The following is a 26509-nucleotide window of genomic DNA, read 5'->3' on the forward strand; positions in this document are numbered from 1 at the left end:
CAAACAGAGAGAGGCACGGAGCCAGTCCACAACCAACTATATATACAACCGTGCCCGACTAACTATATAAAGTACTATAATAGTTATACTGAATCTTCAAAATCAATTTGAAAGGGCTTCTAAGTACCATTCAAAAATACAAATGGCAATATCACACTCTTCTGTACAAACATATGATGATTTCATTCAAATATTCAACTGTCATTCATATATAGCTAATAATATTTCTTATGTCAAAATATTATTTCATATTGCACATGCCACTGAGAATTTTCGATACAATAAATACAATAAGTGTAACTGCTGATGGGATCGCCAACAAGAGGTGCCCGTTCCGGATTCCCCTTTCTCAAAGCAGTTACTCAATTACCAATTTGATAGATGTTAATTCTCAATAATTAAATCACCAAGTCAAAAAGCTTTTTAAGTTCAAAGTGCATAGCAATAGTCCGCTTAGTGGCATTATACCCTGCTGTGGTTCCTTCCCTCCCCCAAACCCTGTCCTCTCCAGGCTCCACTCCCAAAATCTCCAGGAATTTCCCAACCTAGACCTGGCAACCCTACCTACTTCACCCCTACATCTCCAGGAATGTCCTACTCTAATAGGGTGGATGGGGGGGGGGCAGTTACAAAACTAATGAAATAGCCAGCAATGTAATACTAGCCTACAGCAATTCAGGAAAGATGTGCCTGAAGACCCTCAAATCCAAATTGCCTGTAATCTCCAGCCAAGCAGGATTCGCGAACTTCAGGTGGGGCCTGAAGATATTCCAGAGTGATAACTCATCTCCGGAGTCCGGACTACAGAGATCAGTTCCCCTGGAGAAAATGGTAACTTCGGAGGATGGACTCTGGTATCACATTCCTGCGGAACTTCCTCCCTTCCCCCAAATCCAGCCTCCCTAGGCTCCACTCCCAAATCTCCAAGAATTTCCCAATCTAGAGCTGACAACCCTAAGAAGGCAGGCACAGAAAATAATAGATACGTGGACATTCAAACTGTAAATGAATCTTTGAACCTAAGACTCTGTCGTTGTGAGTTACGAGCAGGGCTTTTTTTCAGCTGGAACGCGGTGGAATGGAGTTCTGGAACCTCTTGAAAATGGTCACATGGCTGGTGGCCCCGCCCCCTGATCTCCAGACAGAGGGGAGCTGAGATTGCCCGCCGCGCTGCTCAGCGGAACGGAGGGCAATCTCAACTCCCCTCTGTCTGGAGATCAGGGGGCGGGGCCACCAGCCATGTGACCATTTTCTCCGAGGGCAACCCACTGAGTTCCACCACCTCTTTTCCCAGAAAAAAAACCCCTGGTTACGAGATAAACTAGTACACTAGCTGTCTCCATAATAACCAGCTGGCAGGGTGTGTGTGTGGGGGTGGGAGGTGCTTGAGAAAGAAGATATGTACGTGGAAGGTTGCCAGCTTGTGGAGGGGGCCTGGCTATCTCCGGGAATTGCAACTGATCTGTAGGGTTGCCAGGTGCCTGGTTTTTTATTGGACTGTCTGGGGCAGGGGGGGGGGAGTGGTTAAAATACCAGACTTATAAATGTCCAGTATTTTTTGCCTGGAGGCTGGCAGTCGGCCTCCTGTGCGTGTTGTTTGAGAGTGGCAAGCCGGCAGGCTACCTCGGAAGTGGGGTGACATGACGATGTCACTCCAGTAGTGGAAACATCATGCCAGCAGGCACACAACTGTTTTTCCAGAAGTGCTACTCCCCTCTCAGGGTCCGGTATTTCTCCAGACCCCATCTGGCATCCCTAACCACCAGACAACAAACATCAGGAGAAAATGGCTACTTTGCAAGATGGACTCTGTGGCATGCCCCGCTGATAAGGGTGAGTGTGAGGCATGAATAAGGTTCCTGTTCCCCTGGTGGGGGCAAAAGATCCCCTACTCCCAGCCTCTGCTGCCCCTTCCACCTCTCACTTAGCTCAGCTTCAGCACACACGTGCCACAACTCCTCCTTTGTGTTGAAAAATGAGGAGTTGCTGTGAAAGCTGCCTCCACGGGGGCAGTTTTCACTCTGCTCCACTTCAGCAAATGCTGAAATTTCTCCATCACTGGTGCGATGGAGGAGCATGGGAGCATGTCCAAGCACTTTTTCCAGGGTTGCCAGGTCCTATACTGTCCTGGCAGGTGGGGAAGTGACCTAACACTTGCCTCGTATCTTGGCCATGGTAGTTCTCCCAGCACTCACTTAATGATGTCACTTCTGGGAAGTGATGTCATCACACTGGCCACTGGTGTGCTCCCACGCTTTGTGCAGGGCTAATTAATGCCCATTTGGGGCCAAAATTGGCCCCAATGAAGCACAGGAGCACACCTGCAACCAGAGCAAAGATGTCACTTCAGGAAGTGACATCATTGAGGCCCCCAGGAGTGCAAGTGTGCCGTGTGTGTTCCCGGGGTGCCTGATGGTGGCAGGTGATTTATTATTTTTATTTATTATTATATTAGATTTTTAGTCCGCCCTCCCCACCCGGTGGGCTCAGGGCGGAGTACAACATTTCAATTTACATAAATACAGTTAAAAACAGATAAAACAGTTTACAAATAACATTAAAACAACTTTATACAATACAGCTTCTCTTCAGATGGCGACGATAAAACACTGCTTTTCCAGATCTTGCTCATATGTAGGGTGGTGGACAGATCTTTAGTGTGGCCAGTGGGGGCCCAACCTAGCCTCCACCATATGCCTGGTGGAACATCTCTGTCTTACAGGCCCGGCGGAAAGATAATAAATCCCGCTGGGCCCTGGTTTCCTCAGACAGAGTTCCACTGGGTCGGTACCAGGACCGAAAAGTCCCTGGCTCTGGTCGAGGCTAGGTGAGCCTCCCTTGGGCCAGGGACCACCAACAGCTGTTTATTTTTTGAATGAAGCATCCTCTGGGGTACATATGGGGAGAGGAGGTCCTGCAGATATGCTGGGCCCAGTCCGCATAGGGTCAACACCAAAACCTTGAACTGGACCCGGTACTCAACTGGTAACCAGTGTAGCTGGTGTAGTATAGGTGTTATATGTTCCCTAACTGGGACCCTTGCAATTACTTGCACAGCTGCATTTTAGACCAGCTGTAGCCTCCGGATCAGGCCCAGGGGAAGCCCTGCGTAGAGCGAGTTGCAGTAGTCTAGAGGTGACCGTTGCTTGGATCACTGCAGTTAAGTCATGGGTTGATAGGTAGGGGACAAGCTGCCGGGCCTGTCTTAGATAGAAAAATGAAGACCGGGCAACCGCTGCGACCTGTGCCTCCATAGTCAGGGAGGCATCCAGGATCACCCCCAGGCTCCTAACTCTCGAAACCAGTGCAAGTAGTGCTCCATCAAGAGCGGGGAGCCAGAGCCCCATGCCCATAGCCCCCACATGCAGGACCTCCGTCTTTGTGGGATTTAATTTCAACTGACTCTGCTTCAACCATCCAGTCACAGCTTCGAAGGCACGCTCCAAGACATCTGGGGCAGAGTCGGGCTGGCCGTCCATCATCAGATATAGTTGGGTGTCATCAGCATATTGATGACACCCAAGTCCAAAACTCCGCACCAGCTGGGCGAGGGGGCCGTATAAACATTTGTGATCCAGCTGCCTGCTGAGATCATCCATGAGGGCAACAAGCAACGTCGCCACCCTGTGTCCCAGGCGGAAGCCAGACTGGAAGGGATCTAGGGATGAGGAATCATTCAGGAAACCCTGTAGCTACTCCACCACCGCTCACTCAATCACCTTACCCAGAAATGATCTCTTCAGGTTGTCCAAAAGAAGGTAAACTTCTGGGAGATTGCCCTCCACTGGTGGGCACCCCTAACTTCTCCTCACCCCCATATCCCCCCCACTGGCCAGGTGAGCAGGACCATGGGGTGCCAGGTGGTGGTGGGCAAGCCTAGGAAGGGGAGGGTAACACTTTCCATTCCTGAATGTCATTTTCCCAGTTGGAAATTTCCCCCCTCAGCAGGCTTCTTTAAACTGGCAGGGAGGAGCAGAGATAGGTGCACGTGTTGTTCTTGTCTCACCCCACCCCTAAAATGTTCCTTAAAGTGCTCCAGGACTGAAGCCTGGCTTTAGAATCCATCCTAGGGTCTCTGAAGCCCTGTTAAATAATTACCTGCTGTCCTCACCCTGTTAGTCTGCGTGTTGCAGGAGAGAAAGTTTCCCTGAATGCCAGGAATAAGATATTATGGTGGCTGCCGCTCAGTAGGTCTGGACTGCCGGAATGTGTGCAAGGATGTATTCAAGTCTTAACACCTGACATCATCAGGGGTAGTAAGCTGAGTGGCAGCCCATTAACGCCTTGTTATAAGCCCCTTGCTTATTCGCAAGAGCTTAGGCGTGGGGAAGCAAGTAAGAGCTGAAAGCCGCTAATGGAAACCAGAAACCACTTCAGCCCTTGCAATCTGCAGACAGGGTGAAGTTAATGCAGTTTTGTTTAGCGGGATGCAGGCAAAGGCTCCGAGAAAGAAATACTGAGAACAAAATATAAAGTGCTGCAAAAAAAAAGAGAGAGGAGCGAAAAAACAAATCCAAATTTGTGTTCTCTTAGAGAGAACAAATTGGGCACACTGGGTTCGAGCGAATGAAATTGGCGAAGGACAATAGATAACATTTTATCTGCCCCCCTGTCCCCTCCCAGTTTTCCCACAAGACAAATGCAAGCTATGACCCTCTGCCCAGTGTAGGAAAGACATGATGAGAAACGGTTTTCCTTTGCAGGGCAAAGAGAACCTTGCTGTACCTCTTCATGCATCGTTCCCCACTTTTATATCATTTTCTGCATTGTTTGACATACCGTGTCTGATGCTTTTTGTTTGTTTCCGGTGGGTAGCCCTGTTGGTCTGCAGCAGAACAGCAAGATTTGAGGCATCTTTTAATTTTTCCTTTGCTCCAAAAAAAAATCTCTTTTGTTAGAAGATAATAGTAGACCCATCACTCTTTCAGTTGTGAAATTTTATGTGCTTGTGATTGATTTTCACAACTGTTTAAATGTGGTCTGGTTCTTATATTTTAGTAGGTTGCTTAAGTTAAGAAGCATTATGAGCTAGAGAGAGGAGGGGATTTGAGTCCAGTGGCACCTAAAAGACCAACAGGGTTTTCATGGTATAAACTTTCAAGTGTTAAACTCCCTTCCTAGGAATGCCAGTGCCTACCCAGGTCAGGGGAATCCCCTCCCCCACCTGATGCCCCCTGGTCAAGCTCACCTGGCTGGTGGGGGAAAGGTACCCAGGAGGGACACGTGTATGCTTGCTCCTGCACTCCCCCATCACATTGGAAAATGATGTCATTTTCTGGCACAACAGGGAACTGCAGTAGTGCATTCACATCCCACTACCTCCCCCACATTCCCCCAACCCACTGCCCTCTGCTTTAGCCTACAAGGGACCTGGCATCTCTACCTCTCCATCAAATACCTTCTAAAAACATTTTGCTTTTCTTCAAATTTTTGTAAGCCTGACCTATTGAATCATAGAATCATAGAATCAGAGGGTTGGAAGGGACCTCTACAGTAATCTAGTCTAACCCCCTGCAAAATGCAGGAAATTCCCAAATACATCCGTGCACACACAGGGACCCTTATTCCATGCCCAGAAGATGGCAGAACACTTTAAGGATCACTAGCCAAACTGGCCTGTGGACAATTGCTACCTGACCCCAAGGTTGCGATCGGCCTTACCCTGGGCATGTAAGAAGGGGCCACAAGAACTATGCACTGATGTAACCCTTCCTGCCCTCCCTCTCATGATCTGCCCAGGTTCACAGAATCAGCATTGCTGTCAGGTAGCCATCTAGCCTCTGCTTAAAAACCTCCAAAGACGGAGAGCCCACCACCTCCTCAGGAAGCCTGTTCCACTGAGGGACTGCTCTAATTGTCAGGAAGTTCTTCCTAATGTTTAGCCGAAAACTTTTTTGATTTAATTTCAACCTGTTGGTCCGACCTTCTGGGGCAGCAGAAAACAACTCTGCGCCATCCTCTATATGACACCCCTTCAAGTACTTGAAGATGGTTATCATATCATCTCTCAGTCATCTTCTCTCCAAGCTAAACATACTGAGCTCCTTCAACCTTTCCTCATAGGACTTGGTCTCCAGACCAGGGCTTTTTTTTCTGGGAAAAGAAGTGGTGGAACTCAGGACCACACAATGATGTCACTTTGGGTCAACTGGAACAAGGGGGGAGTTTTTAAAAGTTTAAATCGCCCTCAGTGAAAATGGTCACATGGACGGTGGCCCTGCCCCCTCATCTCCAGACAGAGGGGAGTTTAGATTCTAAACTCTCCTCTGTCTGGAGATCAGGGGACGGGGCCACCAGCCATGTGACCATTTTCAAGAGGTTTCGGAACTCCGTTCCACTGTGTTCCAGCTGAAAAAAAGCCCTGCTCCAGACCCTTCACCATCTTTGTTGCCCTCCTCTAGACACATTCCAGCTTGTCTATATCCTTCTGTAAATGCGGTGCCCAAAAATGAACACAATACTCTACATGAGATCTAACCAGAGCAGAGCAGAGCGATACCATCACTTCATGTGATCTGGACACTATGCTTCTGTTGATACAGCCCAAAATTGCATTTGCCGTTTTAGCTACCACATCACACTGCTGACTCATGTTCAGTGTACTAACTGTACTAACTAGTGTTCAGTGTACTAAGACCCCAAGATCCTTTTTGCACATACTACTGCCAAGACAAGTCTCCCTCCCCTACCTAAAAGCAGAACTTTGCATTTATCTCTGTTGAAATTCATTTTGTTTGTTGTAGCCCAGTTTTCCAGCCTGTCGAGATCATCCTGTATCCTGACTCTGGTCGAATCCACATTACTCATTCTAAGTCACATGTTCCTCGCATTCCCCACGCAATCCCGAGTGCCGGTCACATTACCTCATTAAACAGACGCATTTCATTCGCATTTCTCCCAAATATGTGGTCACAGGTTTTCAACGGGAGTTTCACAGTGGCCGTGAATGGGCCAATGTGCAATTTACGCAGGTTTTTAAAAAACCACCCCCCTTCCTGTCTCTCCGGCCGTTCCGAGAGTTCCTATTGGCTGATTCAACTTGCAAGTGCTCCGTAGTCTGCAAAAGACTGTTTTTGACTTCATAGCATTGGATTTATTGATTATGCTGTTTCTGAATCAAATCTGGTAGTTTGAAAAATCATTTTGGGGTGAATCCATCCTCAGAACGGACTCGTGAAACTTCCTTTTTAACTGTTTTTTATTTTTTTTATTTTATATTACTGTAATATCGAAATTACGAAATATCGAAATAATGACACTCCAAGGAAGTGAAACTTCAGTAAAATTCAGGCACTGAACTGTCCTGCATAGGAAATGCCCACAAAAGCTTCCCACATGCTTCCAAATTTCCAAAAAAGAAACGGGAGAGAGCCATCAGTGCTGTCAGTGGGGGAAAGAGAGGCATCATTATCTTCAATGATGTTTCTTTATAAGGCAAGATCAAAATAACGGAAAAGTGCGCTCAAAAAAATAAAAAAAATGGGCGGGAAAAAAGGTCCCACCCAAAAAAGCGGTTTTCGAGCGGCCGTGTGACCGGAGGGACACGCGAGAAAGACGGATTGGAAACAGGAATGTGAACGAAGAGGAAAAAATTGCGGATTGGAGGCAAACGGAAGATATCCGATAAACATGCGGGTAATGGGTGAATGTGGATTTGACCTCTGTCTTTGACTGCATTTGCTACCCCTCTCAATTTAGTATAATCTGCAAATTTAATAAGCATTCCCTCTATTCCTTCATCCAAATCATTTATAAATACGTTGAACAGAACAGGTCCCAAGACCGATCTGTGAGGCACTCCACTTGTCACTCTTCTCCAAGAGGATGAGGAACTATTAACTAGCACTCTTTGGGTGCGATCTGTCAACCAGTTACAGAGCCACCTAACAGTAATAAGAGCCAAACCACATTTTAGTAACTTGTCAACAAGGGTATTATGTAGAACCTCATCAAAAGCCTTACTGAAATCGAGATAAACTATGTCTACAGCATTCCCCTGATCCAGAAAGGTAGTAACTTTCTCAAAAAAAGAGATAAGGTTAGTCTGGCATGACTTGTTCTTGAGAAACCCATGCTGATGCTTAGTGATAACAGCCATTCTTTCTAAATGCTCAAGGACTGATTGTTTGACGATTTGTTCTAAAACTTTTCCAGGTACAGATGTCAAGCTAATGGGTTGGTATTTACCCAGATCCTCCTTTTTCCCCTTCTTGAAGATGGGGACAACATTTGCCCGCTTCCAATCTTCTGGCTCCTCGTCTGATCTCCAAGAATTCTCAAAAATAATGGGCAGAGGCTCAGAAATTACATCTGCGAGTTCTTGGATGCAATTCATCTGGCCCTGAGTTAGTTTCATTTAAAGACACCAGGGCTGTTTCCAGACGGCTTACCTGCCTCCGGAATGTTGCGCCATCTTGCGGGGAAAACGCGAAATATCGCGTTTTCTCGCGCGAGTTTTGCGCAACGTCGCGCAAAACTCGCGTGAGAAAACGTGATATTTCGCGTTTTCCCCGCAAGATGGCGCAACGTTCCGGAGGCAGGTAAGCCATCTGGAAACGATTCCGGAGGCAGGTAAGCCATCTGGAAACGTTCCGGAGGCAGGTAAGCCATCTGGAAACGACCCAGGTGTTTATATACTACCCCTATGTCAATCCTAGGCTGTATGGCATTGTTTATGCATTGTTAAAAGATATCAGGAGGACAGTATCCTCTTTTAAATGGAATGTCCTCTTTGGTAGGAGCAGATAATGGGCCTTTCCGCACTCTCAGCTTATTCCTGATTTTCTTAGCAGTCAATTTCCAAGCACTGGATTCCGTGAGGGCACAGTTCTTCTGCATGTCTGCTCTCCCTCTGTAGTCATACTGTTGTGGAATCAGTTTATTTTGTTCTGCACGTGCCTTAAATAATCAAGATTTTCAAAGGAGGGTGCTGTTGGCATTGTGGATATCATTGATGATGTCACAGCACCCCCCCCCTTTAAAAAAAATTGTGCATACTTATAGCCAGGGCTTTTTTTCAGCTGGAACACGGTGGAACAGAGTTCTGGAACCTCTTGAAAATGGTCACATGGCTGGTGGCCCCGCCCCCTGATCTCCAGACAGAGGGGAGTTGAGATGGCCCTTCACGCCACTGATAGAGATCCCCTCTGTCTGGAGATCAGGGGGCGGGGCCACCAGCCATGTGACCATTTTCACCGAGGGCAATTTAAACTTTTAAAAACTCCCTCCTTGTTCCAGCTTACCCAAAATGATGTCATTGGCCCTGGGAGCATGCGTGCATTTTGCATGTGCACATGTGGTACCAGGGGCACCACTGAGTTTCACCACCTCTTTCCCCAGAAAAAAAAGCCCTGCGTATAGCATTATATTGATATAAGGACTAATTGTGGGGGGGAAAGATCCAAAATGAACACATGAGGAAGTGTTTGCACATGGAAGCCTAACAGGGGAGTAGTTCCATAGGAGTTAGCTGTGTTAGTCTGTAGTAGCAAAATAGTAAAGAGTCCAGTAACACCTTAAAGACTAACCAGCTTTATTGTAGCATAAGCTTTCAAGAATCACAGTTCTCTTCGTCAGATGCATGATGCATGATGCATCTGACAAAGAGAACTATGATTCTCAAAAGCTTATGCTACAATAAAGTTGGTTAGTCTTTAAGGTGCTACTGTTTACTATTTAACAGGGGGGTAGCTGTACCAGCCATACCTAAGTCCCCCCATCCCAGAATCCAAATTTGAGAACCTCACCCAGGCTGATCCAGATCTCGGAAGCAGAGACCAGCACCAGTGGGCCAAATTAACTTCTGTTGAGTCAGAGCCCAGAGCAGCAGCAACCGTGTGCTTTTCAAACCACACTGCTGTTTCTGGTGCTAGAAGTAGCTACCCCGGCCGCTCCCAAGCAGCTCCCAAGGCTTTTGCATTTTTTTAATTGTCATTTTCATAGTGTTATATTGACCTACTGTTGTAACAATACATGCAGCAGATTCCCCAAATCCAGAGCTTTCATTTATATTTAAAAAAATAAATCTCTAGCCCATTCCCTTGCACAGATATAAAGAAAAAGACATATCTGCACAATGGAATGGGCTAGAGACGTACTTATCTTTTAATGAAAGTTGAGAATTGAGAGAATCTGCTGCATGTTTTGTTACAAGTCAACATAACACTATGAAAGTGATGATAAAAAGATCGAAAACAAAACCAGGAGGAGGCAAAGGAAGTGGGGGGTGGGGTGGGTTCTATGATGATGAACATCCAATCATCAAAAAATGAGTTGGAGGTGGGTGGGAGTGGGTGGGACAAATGCAATTGAAAGAAATATTATGCATGAGAAAAAAATGACTCAAAAGTGACTTCCAGAAAAAGATCAGGGTAAAAAGTGGTAAAAACTAAAGGCAAAAAAAGAAATGGGGAAATCAGGGGATAAATCGAAGCAATATGGGGCCAGAACCAACAGGGGGAAAAAACGTGCAGAGAACCCCAAAGACTTTGTCAGGGGAGAGTCAGAGGACTGATGGATCAAGAGGGAAGAACGTGGGCTGTTTGGGGTCAGGTACCAGGAGTGGCTGCAGATTAACAGAAGGGCTGCTTCAGGTTAACATCTTTACTATCAGGGCTAGCCCCCCAAGACTCTTTGCAATGCCTTCTTCTGTCTAGAAGAATGTCCCACTCTTGCCACCACAGGAACTGAGCAAGACACTATCATGGCTGCAGCCCAGTCTAGCAGAGAAATGGAAAGTAGACTCGGCTACGTCCTAGAACGGAATTGCTGAGGAGCAGAGAAACCATCCACTAGGTAAAGTTAGAGCAAGATAGGTTAGATATGTCAACTAGTCACTCTGCAGTTGAGGGATTTTATAGTAATCCAAGCAGCGTCATCCTTCCAGGGGTATCAGTGGACTCCCCTGCTCCTGAAAACACTAGCACTACTAACTGGGTATTAGTACCTGCGTAAGACCTGGCTGAATGTTTCCCTTCTGCTGCAGGTATTTAAACCCACATGTGTGCGGAGGCACAAGCCTTTGGGTGTGAGCCAAAGAGCTCTTGGCCTTCAGCAATTCGCTTGAAGGTTGCAGTCAAGAGCTGGGCAGAAGTTCTGCTAGAGAGAGGGAGAGATCTGCTCTGTATTCACAGGTCTTTACCGCCCCACTCCTGTACCTTTCTACTTGTTTATTGTAAACTGCTGCGGGTTCCCATTGGAGAGAACAGCAGGATATAATAATGTCAGCATCACCTGTTGTGGACCTGAGCTAGGGAAAAGAAGCTTCAGGCTACTTAGTAAGTGTTGCAATTTCTACAAGGGGCTTCTGCCTGGATTTGCCATTAGTGCTGTTTCTGGAATTCAAGAGATGATTGCAGGAGGTCTGGCAGCAGGGGAGGAACCTAGAAATAGGTCAAGGCCTGAATCTCAGTATCCCTGGATTCAGTAGGGTCTAAGGACAGAGTTTTCTAGAGATAGCATGTCAGAGCCCCCTTATAGATTGTTGTGTTCTTCTAGATTCATGATGTACTAGAGTTTGCAGTAGGCTCCCCCTTGTCTTTGAAAAGAACCCAAGCCGCCTGGTACCTTCAAAGGAATAGCCTGGAAGTTGAACTATGCCAAAGAGCCTAAAGATCAAAGGAAGGACTTCTTCTGTGAAGTGCGTTGTTACCATAGCTATCCCCCCGACACACACGCACACCAAGTGCCCGTGCAGCTCTTCTTCCCCCTCCATCTGAAAAGTCTTGGACCTAGGCTATGATACCAGATGCCAGGAACCAGAAAAGACCACCATATACACCTTGGCCTCTACATCCTTTATGGGACCTGCAGGGCAACTGGTGGGCTGTCCACAGCGTGAAACAGAATGCTGGACCAGACAAACCCCTGATCTGATCTAGCAGGGCACCTCTGACATTTGTCATATTGTCTATTGCATCTTCACAACGGGTTTTAATTATCGTTAGCCACACTGAGAGCCGCTCATGGCCTAAATAAAATCGATCGAGCAATAGTAAGTAACTGCGATTTCCTAGGAGTAAACACTGAAACAACCCTTTTGCAGAATATCCAAAATGTAATGGTTGCAATTACTGTAGTTGTTGCTGGGCATACCCTCCCTCCCTGCCCCCCCACACAAAAATGATGTTTTTTATAAAGTACACAAAGAGAGAATTATTTCACTGTCAGCATGTTCCTGTTTCCAAAGTACGATGTATTTATCCTAGCAGAATGTGCTATTGGTCGGCTGGCTCTCTGAGCTTCTGTTAAGTTCATTCATAAGATGGCCGTCAATGCAATCCTATTTCATGATGACAGTCATTAGTCACTGAACCAGAAACCCCTCTTAGTACTAGCTGATTTGGCCAACGTTTATTGTGGTTTCTTAACAGTAGGATTTGTTGGTTTTCTACAAGGTGCAACTATTAGCATGTAGTATCAGAATCAACCAGTAACAATCTAATGGATGGAGAGAGAACAATGTATGAATAATCTTTATGGGAATGTCGTGGCCTTTTAGAAAAACGTCTTACAGTGTTTTTTCTCCCTCTTTAGCTATTTAATTGCAATGTCATAGTAACAGAAAGCAGCATACCCAATTCTGCACGGATGAATAAGCGTATTCAATAAAGAAGATTTAACTGAGTAAATCAAACACTGGATTAAACATTTTCTGCATAACAGACCACAAAATGGGCATTCATTTTACCAATAGATACTCTGCATTAGAAACAAATAGAAGTGCCCACCGACATAATTAAACAGAACATTCAATGGCACGATTGAAGAATTTCCTTATATTTTATTGAACAAGCACCCCAGTCAATTACAGTTTGCCTTGACTTATTCAAGAATGAGGAAGATTAAATGCAAAATGTAGCCATTTGCATTCAATAAATTAATTTGTTTTCTTTTGTACATTTTTAATCAGCAAAGTTAGGACTCATTTGTAATCCGGGGATGGCATTTGAACAAATGATCCATTTAGTGCAATTAATTAATATGTGTTTAGGGGGGAAAATAAAGCATGCAAATCTGGATTTACTATTCCATTTTAAAAAAATTCTTCTTTATGCAGCAGCTCCTCTCTTGAAAAGCAATTTTTCATTATTATGATTGCTTTCAGCAAAATAAGGACTTTGCGGAGAATCACAGGATGTCCCTAGTTTTTTTCTTCATATTTCACATGCTCATAAATGTTTATCACTGTTACAGAAATGTTTACCGACTATTGCCACTTTTAAAATAGAGTCCACTGCTGTTTTTATTTCATGTTTCCCCAAATGAGGCAAACTTTTTAAAAAAAATTTATTTCAAATTTGTATTCCACCCTCCCTGAAAGTGGGCTCAGGGTGGATAACAACATATTAAAAATACAATTAAAAATTCATGTTCATTAAAAACAACACATTTAAAACAGGATGGTGGACAGCCTTCACAGGGAGGGTTAAGATTTATACACCCCTTTTTTTCCAGGCTGGCGGAGGCCCAGCCTCAGCCATATGCCTGGCGGAACAACTCTGTCTTGCAGGCCTGGCAAAAAGATAGTAGGTCCTGCTGGGCCCTGATTTCAGCAGACAGAGCATTCCACCAGGTTGGAGCCAGGACCGAAAAGGCTCTGGCTGTAGTTGAGGCTAGGCAGGCCTCCTTGGGGCCAGGGACCACCAACAGCTGTTTGTCCCCTGATCGGAGTCCTCTAGGGAAGGAACTCCGTTCCCCCGCGTTCCCCCTGAAAAAAAGCCCTGCCTCTAGGGAATATATGGTGAGAGACGGTCTCGTCTCTCTCCATATTTCTGTTGCACTATGAAGAAAAAAATCATTGAGTGGTTCAAGACCCTTTCTGTCTAAGTCGGTTCCATACAGTGTCTGCCAAACTGAACCTTGGATCCAAACCTCCCCCAAGCAAAATCACTTGCTGCGAGGAAGGGGATGATTTCTGCCAGTTTCCCACTTTCAGGTGCAGCTCCTCTCCTGTGCTACATCCCACAAGGTTCCTAAGAGTCCTCCTTTATCCCTTTGGGGAGGGAACAGAGGGTTACAGCACAGAGGGGATAGTTTCAGGTGTGTAGCCGTGTTGGTCTGTATTAGAAGAGCAAGATTCAAGTTCAAGCACAAAGAAGGGAAACCACACTTGAGAAGCAGAGCTCTGCTTATAGTTGATTGGGTTAAGGTTTTAAATATTTAAGACTCTGTACCCTGAAATTTTAGTGAATAGATTTGTAAATAATATGACTTACCATGACTGGGTTGTATGCTATTATTGTGTGGTCTATGACCGTAATAAAGATTGACTGACTGACTATAGTTGATTGGGTGCTGACTATGCAAAAATAAAAATGATAAAATTTAAATAAATACACACATCTTAAAACAAAAAAAAAAGTAGAGAAACTATGCACAGATGGTTATCAGGATGCCACTTCGGCTATCTTTGTATTGCAGGCAGGAGAAGAAGATGAATCGGCCAGGGAAGGAATAAAAACAAGATGCAGCAGTTGTATAATGTCTTCCTGCCTTGTTAATGCTAAAGCGAGGCTCCCGTGGCTGCAATATTGCAAACCGGCAATCCGCAATAGGCTTGCCAACCTCCAGATGGGTCCTGGAGACCTCCTAATATTACAAGTGGTGTTCAGACTAGGGTTGCCAGGTCCCCCACAGGGGAGTCCAAGAGACAGGGTGAGGGTGGGTACTTACTCACCCACGTGCACTCCCATGAACTCCCACATCACCAGAAAATGATGTAATTTCTGGTGTGGAGCAGAAATGATGGGTTGTGAAGGACAGGCTGATTCTCTGTTTTGGACAAATTTTTAGAGAATTGACCTCTGGTGCTACCCGTGGCTTGTGCATCAGATCAGAAATGGTGTCATTTTCTGGTGACACAGAAGGGGCACTTTGTGCATGCCCCACAGGGCTGCCGCCCCTATTTTCCAGTGTCTTTTCCCCCTGCCAGCCAGGTAAGCAATAGCAAGGGCTGTGACAGGTGGGGGAGAGGGATTCCTACCATAGTGAGGGAACTGGCAGGGAAACTGCTCCAGACAACAGAAATCAATTGCCCTGGAGAAAATGGCCACTTTACAGGGTGAAATATATGGCATTAAACTCTGCTGAGCTCCCTCCCTAAAACCCTCCTTAAATCCCACCCTGCCGTGGCTCCACACAAAAATCTCTAGGAATTTTTCAATCCAGAGTTGGCAACTAAGTTCATGGTCTCTGTGTGGAGTATCCCATTGTAAGAAAGCTCCAGGGAGCTCCTAACCTTCTAGCAAGAAGGACAAATTCTAACAAATCCGTACAGCCCACTGCAAAGCCCTGCCCAAGTACATTTGCTGCTTTAACTTCAAAATGTACATTTAACTTAAGGGCCATTCAACTAAGCAAGATCTTTCAGCGGGTTTTCATCCCTTCATTACTCAGTTAAGTTTATGGATTGTAACTTTTCAATTAAAGGTCTTTTCTAAAAAGTATCTGCTCTGAAGGTGATGGCTAAGTACGAAGGCTTCCCACTTTTTTAAAAACAAAAATGCTTAGAGCAACCAAAGCCATTTTTATTATTTTCATTTGGCATTTAAAATCCAGCAATGCTAGGACCCTCTTGGTTTGTGAGTTTAACTGATGATTTATGAGACAAGAGGAGCTGATGGGGCTAACTATGGCTCTGCTCCCTCCATCAGCTGGTGGTCTTCAGCCGTGATATAAAACACACACACCAGCTTGTTATTGTTGGCACAGCCAAAAGAGATGCACTTATAATGTTCGCATTGCCAGCCGTTGCTGAACATCATTTGATGACGCCTGGGATAGACACCGCTTTGCTTGACTGAGCCAAACGTATTTGAGAAAAGGTCCGTTTAATATGCACCAAAGAGAATCTCTTCCACAAGGTTATGGAGGTGCTTGGTTAATGGATATCGTTATGCTGGCAAGCAAAGCTTTAATGACTTGATCCGGGTTAAGAAGGCTTGTTCCAAGCCCACTTCGGGCCCAAAGTGACACGTGATTCTGGAGTTCTGTGGTTGAAACTGCAGTGTGTGACTGGATGCCCAGTCTGGATTGTGATAAGGGAAGAGTTAACCCCCACACATGTCATTCCCCCCACATTGGAAATGTGTCTCCTCAGTTTAAGCCACTGGAAAAACAGACATGGTGCCGTCTTGTTTCCATAGAGGATGGAGCGGAGTCGTTTTCTGTTGCCCCAGAGCTTCAGACGAGAAACAATGGGTTAAAATTAAAGCAAAAGAGTTTTCGGCTAAACATTAGGGAGGCATTCCTGGCAGTTAGAGTGGTTCCTCAGTGCAACAGGCTTCCTCTGGAGGTGGTGGGCTTTCCTTCCCAGGAGGTATTTAAAAAGAAGCAAGATGGTCATCTGACAGCTATGATGATTCTGTGACTCAATAAGAATGTACGCAAATTGAGGGGTGGGGAGCATGAAGGGATGAGGCGGTGCTGGGCTCTCGTGGCCCTTTCTTACATGCCCAGGGTAATACCGATCACCACTTTGGGGAATTTTCTTCCAGGCCAGATTGAGGATCTAGCTGGGCTCTGGGAAAATATCAGACCCTGAAAGCGGGAAGAGTTGCTCACTATACGAATAATCTCCTCAGACATGGTGAGAGGAGAAATTTCCAAGTGGGGAAATTACACACAGGAATGGACAGTGTTACCCTCCCTTCCTAGGCTTGCCAGCCCCCTGCCTGAGGTAGGGGAATCCTCCACCACCACCTGGCACCCCCTGGTTCCTCTTACCTGGCCGGCAGGGGGAGACATGAGGGCGAGGAGAAGTTAGGGATCCCAGGTGCCCACTGGTGGTGGGTAATCTTCTGGCAGTCTACTTTCTTGTATGGGGAAAAACCGGATCTGGCAACCCTAGTTTTAAGAGATAGTGACTTAGTTCAAACATCATGTAAAACCATGGTTTAATTAATTATGGTTAGAAAGATCATCTGAACTTCACTCAGTCTGCTAACTGGTTAGTGAGGGTATATCAAAACAGGATCTGAAGTAGGGTTACCAGGCTCAGGCAAACCTGGCAACCAATGGGAGACTGGGGGGCAGGGAGGGGGCAGCCATTGGTGACAGCATGACATCACTTCTGGGAAAACCTGGAAGTGACATTACACCTGACTGGGAATTGCCAGAAACTGTATAGTAAAACAGAGTTTTTTGGCAATCCCTATAGAGGAATGATGTCAGTTCTCTCTAGGAATCATCAAAAATTATATGATTTAACCATAGAGTTTCTGGAAATTCCTAGAGAGGTATAACATCACTTCTGGGGTTTTCTTGATAGTGACATCACACCACCACTGATAGCATTTTTTTTTCTCCTGCTGACTGCTGGAGTGCCCACTGTGGGGAGGAGATCCTCCACCAGTGGCCATATGGCAACCCTAATCTAAAGCTATGGATTGAATTTGGTTTGTTACAATGCAAATCCTAAACAGTGTTACCACCTGATAAGCTCATTGACTTCAGTGGACTCAAAAAGGTGTAAGCTTATAATTGTACTGCAAGACTTAACTATAGTTTTACATAATGTATGAATGCCAACATCCCATCTTATTCCTGCCTTGTTCTCGAATGTTGCTATTGCTGCAATGCAGGATGGCATACCTGCTTGATTTCTGTGGGAGAAAGCAGGAAAAGAGCAGTGGTGACGTAACTAGTATCCATTCAGGCAAACCAGCAACTGAGCCAAGTCTTAGTTTCCCAAAGTAACGATGGTTAGAATAAACCGCAGTTTGCATTATACCTCAGCCATCTGCACGAAGCTCATATTTCGTTTTAAACCAGCTTGTTTCAAAAAGAGAAACTAATAATATTTGGAACTTGTTTAAAAATCAGATTTTTTAAAAAATTAAGAATTGGTTTATATCAAAGCTGCTGGTCAGGGCCTGTTAGGGCCTGCCTCATCCATGCTGGATTCTGGAACAGGCTCTTCATCCAAAGGAATGCAGGAGGACCTTGGATTGGATTCCTCCTCAGAAAAAAACAACCATGGGGACTGGGAGATCCCAGAATCTTCCCAAATTCCCTAATACCCAAACAGCCAGAGTCCATGGGACCTATTCAAGCTATCCTATCAGGTCAACTTCTGATCCTTGCTGACTTGGAGGAAATGGAAAATAATGCAGTGTGTTTCTGTTGATATAATTGACAGCGGAGTCTAGCCCTCTCACGTCCTACCAGTCACCTTACCCACAGATTACTATTCCACACCATCGTTCCACTGTGAAGACAGCATGATTTTCAATGACATTTTCTTCAGAAATGGCAAGGAAGCCACAGACAGAAAATGAAATTGGCTGGGAAGTACAACACAGCAGAGGGTATGTAAAGTTGGGTAATAAATCAAAACGTGTGGACAGGGATATTCACCAATCTTGATTTATTAGCATGAGTATTGCCATATTATTAATAAGTATTAATCTACTCTTTTATTCCATTTTCAATGGCATATTGAAATATTTCAATATTGTTCGAATTGGACTGTGATAATACAGCTTGGATGCATCAGTGCAGAGGCAAAGCCAGTCATGAACACACACACACACACACACAAAAGCAGGGTTTTTTTTCAGCCGGAACGTGGTGGAATGGTGTTCCGGCACCTCTTGAAAATGGTCACATGGCCGGTGGCCCCGCCCTCTGATCTCCAGACAAAGCAGAGCGATCTAAATTCCGCTCTGTCTGGAGATCAAGGGGCGGGGCCACTGGCCATGTGACCATTTTCGCCAAGGGCAAATTAAACTTTAAAAAACTCCCCCCTTGTTCCAGCTGACCCAAAGTGACATCATTGTGCGGTCTTGAGTTCCACCACTGAGTTCCACCACACTGGAAAAAGCCCTGCTAAAGTGCAGTTCTCTCTGCACGGGGGCAAAATGCAGGTACGGGCACTTGAAACCGAGTGACACCCTCCAGCCCCCCCCCCCCAAGCTAACTGCAGTTTCACAGGGGAGTTTTTTGAATTGTAGAGGAGAGAGAGCAAACGAATCCTGCCGAAATTACATTTCTGAAGCACATCTTTCTTGCTCTGTTGATAACAGAGAAAGGCACTTTATGACATTTTTTAGATATGCATTCTATCTGTTTTGTGAAAAAGAACTATTCTGCATTTGTAACCCACACAGGCTGCAGGAGAAATTAAACGCTACTGCTCTGAAACTTCTCTCTGCATTCTGAGGCAGCCAGGGCCGAATCCACACGTCTCAAGTTTTCCGCTTTTTTCCCGCCCATTATTCGCTTCTCAGAGGGCTGTTCACATACTCTTACCTCAATCCCGCCATTCTCTCGCGTCTTGTGCGTTGCGCCTCAGACGAATTTGTCATGCTTCAAACGCTTCTCTTGCACGATTCTCACCGTGGATGCGGACAAATAGAAGCGTTTCACAAGGAGACCGCCCCCTTCAAACCACCCCACTTCCGTGTTTGCAGCCTTTCCGGAACATCATCCCTCTTTGCCGTGCAATTATCAAGCTTTTCCACTCTCTCCGCAGCATGCCTGCCTGCCCGCCCTTCCCCCCCCTTTTTAAAGGGGACTTTCCCAGCATTGTTGCACAATCCCGGCCATAAATCTTAATTGGGGTGCTCCAAAATCCCCACGGAGACAACAAGGGATGGCGTCATTTCCATTTCCGTGTCCTTTTTAGGATGCCGGACAGTCGGAAATATCGGTGGCTGTTAAAAAAAAAATTTTTTTTAACTGTTGAAATTACTGTTATAGCGGAAATCCGTCATTCTAACATTACATTCAAGCATCAAATAATTAGTCTGCCCATTTGGAGAGTTTGGATCACCTCCACCTTAAATATCAGTTCAAATTAGCCCACCAGAATAATGGTCCAATGGATTTCAAAGAAGAAGGCATAGAATAACATTAACCAATCACAGGCATCATAGGGGTGTGGCCTCACCATAGCAATTTAGCAAAAAAACACTATAGCAGAAATCTGATTAAAAAATGGGGAAAAAACGTGACGTCGTCATCAGCGATGTCGGATCTAAACCCACCCCGTATTGCACGATTCTACCAGGGATGTGGACAAAGTATAGCGCGAGGCAGCAGCAGTAAGAGAAAGGATGTGAACACAGACTGGGACATTGTGGGATAGAATCCAGAGTGATCAATGCACATGAAAAGCGGAAGGTAGGGAAGTGTGGATTCGGCCCAAGACTAAACCCCCACAGCACCCCTAGGGGCAGAGATGAGTCACTGCAGGGTGGGGACGCAAACGGGGTGTTTCCAGTCCCATCAAGGCCAGGAGTTATGCCACTAACAGGGGCGGTGCCAGGGTTTCTGGTGCCCGCGGCTGTCCCTACGTGCGTGCGCACGCCCCCGGACTGTGTTATGATGTCATCATGCAGCAAGCCGGCCCCATTTGCTGGTGGGTGGCTGGGACAGCGTGCGGAGGCTGCCCGCACTCCCAGTTGGGCGTGGTGGGTGGGTGGGGAGGTTCCACATGCTGCCCCAGAAGCCTGCTGTGCCTGGCCCATGGCTGCTACGCCTGGCTGGGGGAGTGTGTTGGTGGCAGTGGCGCGGGGTTGGCCGGCTGCAGCAGCTGTGGGCCAGGCACGCCAGCTCCATGGCACACGCCTCTGCCCCAGCACCCCCTCCGGCGCCCCCTTCGGCACCTTAGCACCCATGGTACCCGCTTCACCGCCTCAATGGTAGCGCCGGCCCTGGTCATGATGTTGGAGAACTTCTGGCCAGTCTCCAATTTTCCATTCTTGAGAAAGGTGTTAGAGCAGGTGGTGGCTTCTCAGCTCCAGGGGTCATTGGAAGGGACTGATTTTCTGGATCCATTTCAATCTGGAACAGAGACTTCATTGGTTGCTTTGGTTGATGACCTTTACCAAGAACTAGACAAGGAGAATGTGACCCTGCTAGTCCTGCTGGAGCTCTCAGCAGTCTTCAATACCATTGACCATGGTATATCTCTGAGTCACCTCTGGCCCCTGAAACTAAAGAGCACCATGTTACTGTGGTTCATGTCCTATTTGGGTGATTGGTTTCAGAAGGCAGTACTGGGGGACTCCTACCCTACCCCATGGCCATTGACCTATGGAGTCCCACAGGGCTTGATTTTATCCCCTGTGTTGTTTAATATTTGCATGAAGCCACTGAGAGAGGTCATCAGGAGGTTTGGGCTGTGTTATCACCAGTATAAGGATGATACCCAGCTCTACCACCTTTTTTCCATCTAATTCCAAGGATGCTGTTGATGTTCTGAATGAGTACTTGAAGTCAGTAATGTAAAGGTGAACAAGCTGATACTTCATCCTGACAAGACAGGATTAGTAAAAAAGCTGGGCTAGTAGAAAGGCTGACCAATGATGTGAGTCTTCAGGAGGTGTAACCCCAAAGTCAGGTTTGCAGCTTAGGAGCACTGCTTGACCCAGCAGTCACCTTAGAAAACTAGGTGGCCATGGCAGGTTGGAATGCATATGCCCAGCTTCAGTCGGAGTGTCAGCTGCTTCCATTCCTGGTTCAGTCAGATCTATCCACGATTCATGACTTAGTTACATCTCAACTGGAGTCTTGCGATGCTGTCCACTTGGGGCCACCCTTGAAGACAATTTGGAAGCTGGAGCTGGTGCAGAATGCTGTGGATAGGCTGCTAGTTGGGGCCAGCAATTGGGAACATGCAACCTTGATATTACAACTACCAATTTGCTCCCGAGCCCAATTCAGCATGATGGTTCTATCCTTTAAAGCCTTACATAGCTTGGAATCAGGGTGTCTGAAGGACCATCTTCTCACTACTTCACCTTGTCCTATTGGTAGTAGTAGTAGTAGTGAATAGTGACTGTTGGTGATAGGCCATTGACTGGAAGAATAACATGGGGATGTATGCATCCATTCCATCCTTTTCTTTGGAAGATGTGAATTGTGAATTCTTGGAGTGGGGTGGGGGGAAGATGCATGCTTTCAGGCTGAAACAAATAGACAAATTTCTGTTCGTGACTGTGTGAGTGAAGAGGCTGTATCTGCTCTGCAGTTTTAGCATTGTTACCAGTCATTCCCTTCCCTCAGGGCGCTGTAGTTCTGAGAAGGGGAGTGCATTAGTGATCACTAATACAGAATTTCAGCATCCCACCAAACTACATTTCCCAGGGTTCTTTGGCAGAAGCCATGACAGTCAAGATGGTATCAGATCAACAGAAGTCTATAACAGGGATCCCCAATTTGACTGGAACTTAGATTAGTGGATGTCACCATTAAAAAAGTTACCATGGGAGTGGGATGCAGCAGACCACAACATGCATAGTATTTTCATTGGTTTTTGTATATATTTTAATTCTTGTTTTAATTGTTTTAATTATGTGTTAGGTTTTTTATTGGTTTTAATGACTTTAGAATGTGAATTTATCATGTATGTTTGTTAGTCAGCTTGGCAGCCTTTGCAAGGGCAAAAGGATAGAGAAAATTTTTTGTAAAGTAAAATAAATAAAAATAAATCAAATAGCTGCCATGTGGGCTAAGGCCAATCACAACATACTGGGAAATTTTGAGTCTGGCGTCCTCCTATCTTGGAGGCAGCTGTTTCCAAAATGGACTTTTCTGAAGTACCTCCTACTCCAGTGAATTGTAGAAAACTCAGGACTGTGCTTGAGAGAGAGAAACACTTTGGAAAATAAGGAAATGGGAGCCAGGAAGTATATCAGTGAGTACCATGACTCTTAAGTCACCATGTTGGGGAATCTCCAGTCTATAATACAGGTATAGCCCAAGGGAGAGAACGTGCCATGAAAAGGTGACTTATTTATGTTGTAAAGCTGGAGACTGGTTTCAAGTCTACATTGATTTTCTGATGTAGGTACTTAAGAAAAAGCAAACATCTTTCGCACACATACCCCTCCTGTCCTGCTAAGTAGAACGTCACTTCTATGGCGAGACAGCGCACATTTTACACGCAATGCATTTGCAGACTAAGCTGTTTTAAATTGTATCACCAGACACATTTGGGGGAAAACACACACACCACTGTTCTTCCAAGGCTCAGTTGCTACATCGGACATCAAAAACATGTCAACAGAAACCAGTTGGTAAAATTGCAGAACTTGGGCAGCTGGGTAGGGGGTCGGGAATTCTGTTAGAAATGAATCCTCTCCTTTAAATTCAAAGACAAAAAGAAAGCAAAATGCCCAGAATTGTTTTAATCTGGAAAAGTTCTGAAACTGCTCAAAAGCTCCTTCAGAAATCACACCATAAATATCATCATGCAATTAAAAAGGTTTAAGGTGATCCATAAAGCCACGTGAATTGATGTCTCTCATATGCAGTATTTTAACAGGGGCCTCAAGAGAGAAACCATAAACAAAAAGGCTATAAAGGCATCAAAAGAAATGAGTTCTTGCAAGCTCAGATTCTTGCCAAGAGGCTTATCTTAGGGCCACGGTAATAGTTTGTATACTCAGGTATGGCGTACCTGGCTTGGACATTCTTGCCTGTATGGAGCACGTACCACGAAATTGCAGGAACTGGGGTCTAATAACAAGAGAATTAGCTGCAATCTAAGGGCCAAGCTACAAGTGACGAATGACACTTGAACGGCAGGTGAACAGACTGAGGGCCAAGCTACAAGTGACAAATGACACTTGAACAGCAAGTGGATTGAGTGGAGGGCAAGTGAACAGGGAGAAATACACTTGCCATTCAAGTGTTATTCGTCATTTGTAGCTTGGCCCTCACGTGTATTCCTCCCTGTTCACTTGCGCTCCACTTGTGCTCCACTTGATCACGTAGTGAACAGGGAGGAATACACGCGAGTCTGTTCACTTGCCGTTCAAGTGCTGTCACTTGTAGCTTGGCCCTAAGAGTTACTTAGTCCAGATCTCCTATCAGACACAACTTTTTGGGAAGTCAAAGGCAAGCTGCACTTTGCCTTGGTCTCCTGCAATATAGGCCTACTTCACAGGGATGTTGGAAAGTATACTGAATGAAGCAGTATGAACACTGAAAGTGACCTGCAAGTGCAATGTATGATTTCCTCTGTAAAATGCACAGAAAGAGGGATTTAGTTTTTTCCCCCTGCTTTTGTGTATTGTGCCGAGAAAAGGTGCCATTTAAACGTGCACGCCATTCCCTATGGACCCATAGATACTGGGTTGGATTCTCTGGATCTGTTTTATAATCTTTCCCCAGCACAATGTGGCTTCCCTTGATGCAGCAGTTTTTCCTTCTTGCACCAAAGGAAATCTCCTTACACCACTGTTTGTGGAATGGACCTGTAGGATCAAATAAATCAAATTTATTATATGGTCGAAGACCAGCATAGTGGGAATACTACAAAATTATGAATTTAAAATTAATAGTAAAAATAGCACAAAATTAAAATAGTTAATTAAAACAGTAATATAGAAGGGTGGTATTTACATAAACCCTGATAATGAAAGCATCTGACAGATTTTATAGCTGTTTCACAAAATTTTGCGACTGAGGCTGTAGTTGTCGGATTTCCATCTTCTGTAAGTATCCTAACTTATTCCAAGCTCATTCTTCCAGGCAGGGCGTTTTTTCTGGGAAAAGAGGTGGTGGAACTCAGTGGGTTGCCCTCAGAGAAAATGGCCACATGGCTGGTGGCCCCGCCCCCTTATCTCCAGACAGAGGGGAGTTTAGATTGCCTTCCGCGCCGCTCTGTCTGGAGATCAGGGGGCGGGGCCACCAGCCATGTGACCATTTTCAAGAGGTTCCGGAACGCCATTCCCCCGCGTTCCCCCTGAAAAAAAGCCCTGCTTCCAGGTGTGCTATTGATCAAAGGGGTGATGAGCTTGATGAGAGTATCTTGATAGAAGGGACAATGTAGAAGAACGTGATCTACAGTCTCAATTTCTCCTTCATTGCAGGGGCAAAGCGTTTCTCGTCTTGCAAGTGTAAAGGCCCTCCTGTGACTATGCACCTCTGAGTGGTACGGATAGGCAGCCGGCTTGACTATATATCTGGTGTTCATAGGGGACAAAGAAGTAGGGACCCTCCCTGTAGGATCCAACCCTTTATATTCTTCTCATTTACTGTAATGTTATGAGCTCCCTACTTCTGAGCATTGAGAAGATTCTAGGACTGGGTTACTGGGTCTAGCTACACTTTGGCCGTTTTCACATGGCAACACACCCGGAAGATCGCGCGAAACTCACTGCATAAAAGCGTCTTCCTAGCGTGATTTCCCGGCACGATCCTGTTTAATGGCGCTTTTTCTGACATCTTTGAGCCATTAAAGGGGATCATGTCGGGAGATCGTGCTAGGAAGACGCTTCATGCTGTGAGTTTGCACAATCTCCCAGGCGCGTGTGAAAACAGCCTTTGAACAAGAGAGTGACGTTCACTTTGTTTTCAAGCACAGCATAAACAGAGGCAAAGAGGCGCTTTTTGAAGAGGAAGCAGATCCCCCCGAGTAACTTACACTCCAGTTTCCGGCACTGTCCAGATGCCAGTTCTCTGTTCTCAGTTCTCAGTCCTCTTTCAGCCACAGGTGCTGCTGTGAGATACACACGAGCATGCTGATGACTGGCCCATTTGGGGAACCCTCTCCGGGCTCCCAAAGGAGCAGGAAGGGACTGTTGCCAGATCCCTGAATCCAATCTCTGACATTTTTAGGAAAAGAAAAATCATGCTAGATCCTGAACTGGGCATAATTTACAGTGGCACACCTTCTGGAGGGGTAGCTCCAGGGCTTTTTTTCAGCTGGAACATGGTGGAACGGAGTTCCGGCACCTCTTGAAAATGGTCACATGGCTGGTGGGACCCCCCCCCCCAATCTCCAGACAGAGAGGAGTTTAGATTGCCCTCCGCGCCACGGTGCAGAGGGCAATCTAAACTCTTTCTGTCTGGAGATCAGGGGGTGGGGCCACCAGCCATGTGACCATTTTCTCCGAGGGCGATTTAAACTTTAACCCCCCCCCCTGTTCCAGTTGATCCAAAGTGACATCATTGTGTGGTCCTGAGTTCCACCACCTCTTTTCCCAGAAAAAAAGCCCTGGGTAGCTCTGTTAGTTGGTTGAAACAAAATTTATCCTAACATAAGCTTTCACGTAGTACAGCCCACTTCACTGGATTTGTTGATAAGGAACTCATTGGATTTTCTCTTTGGGGCAGAGAAGCTCCATTCTCTTAACACATTATAGCCACTGAGACTTTAGAACTGTTCTGAGGCAATCAATCAGCGCCTTCAATGCTCAATGTCAGTTTTATTCTGGAGTAGAGGGCCTGAAGGGTCTCCTGGGCAGGATATAAAAACCTCCATAAGCCCCTCTCCCTCAATGTTACGGCAGGATCTCACACTCTCTGATGAAGTGGACTTAAGGCCACAACATCTTGTGCAACCAGCCATCCAAATTGCTAATACTTGTAACCCAACACTCCACCCACCTTGTCCTGAAATATAAAGGCTCAGAGATCTCCATTCCTACTCGTGTCTGAAGAAGGGAGATCTGGCTCTTGAAAGCTTACAGTCTGAAAATCTCATTGGTCTCTAATGTGCTCACTGGACTAAAATCCTACTTGTTACCTTGTTTGCAGTCATACCCCTTCTCCT

Source organism: Eublepharis macularius, chromosome 13 (genome assembly GCF_028583425.1).
Source record: "Eublepharis macularius isolate TG4126 chromosome 13, MPM_Emac_v1.0, whole genome shotgun sequence".
In the NCBI taxonomy this organism is placed as follows: Eukaryota; Metazoa; Chordata; class Lepidosauria; order Squamata; family Eublepharidae; genus Eublepharis; species Eublepharis macularius.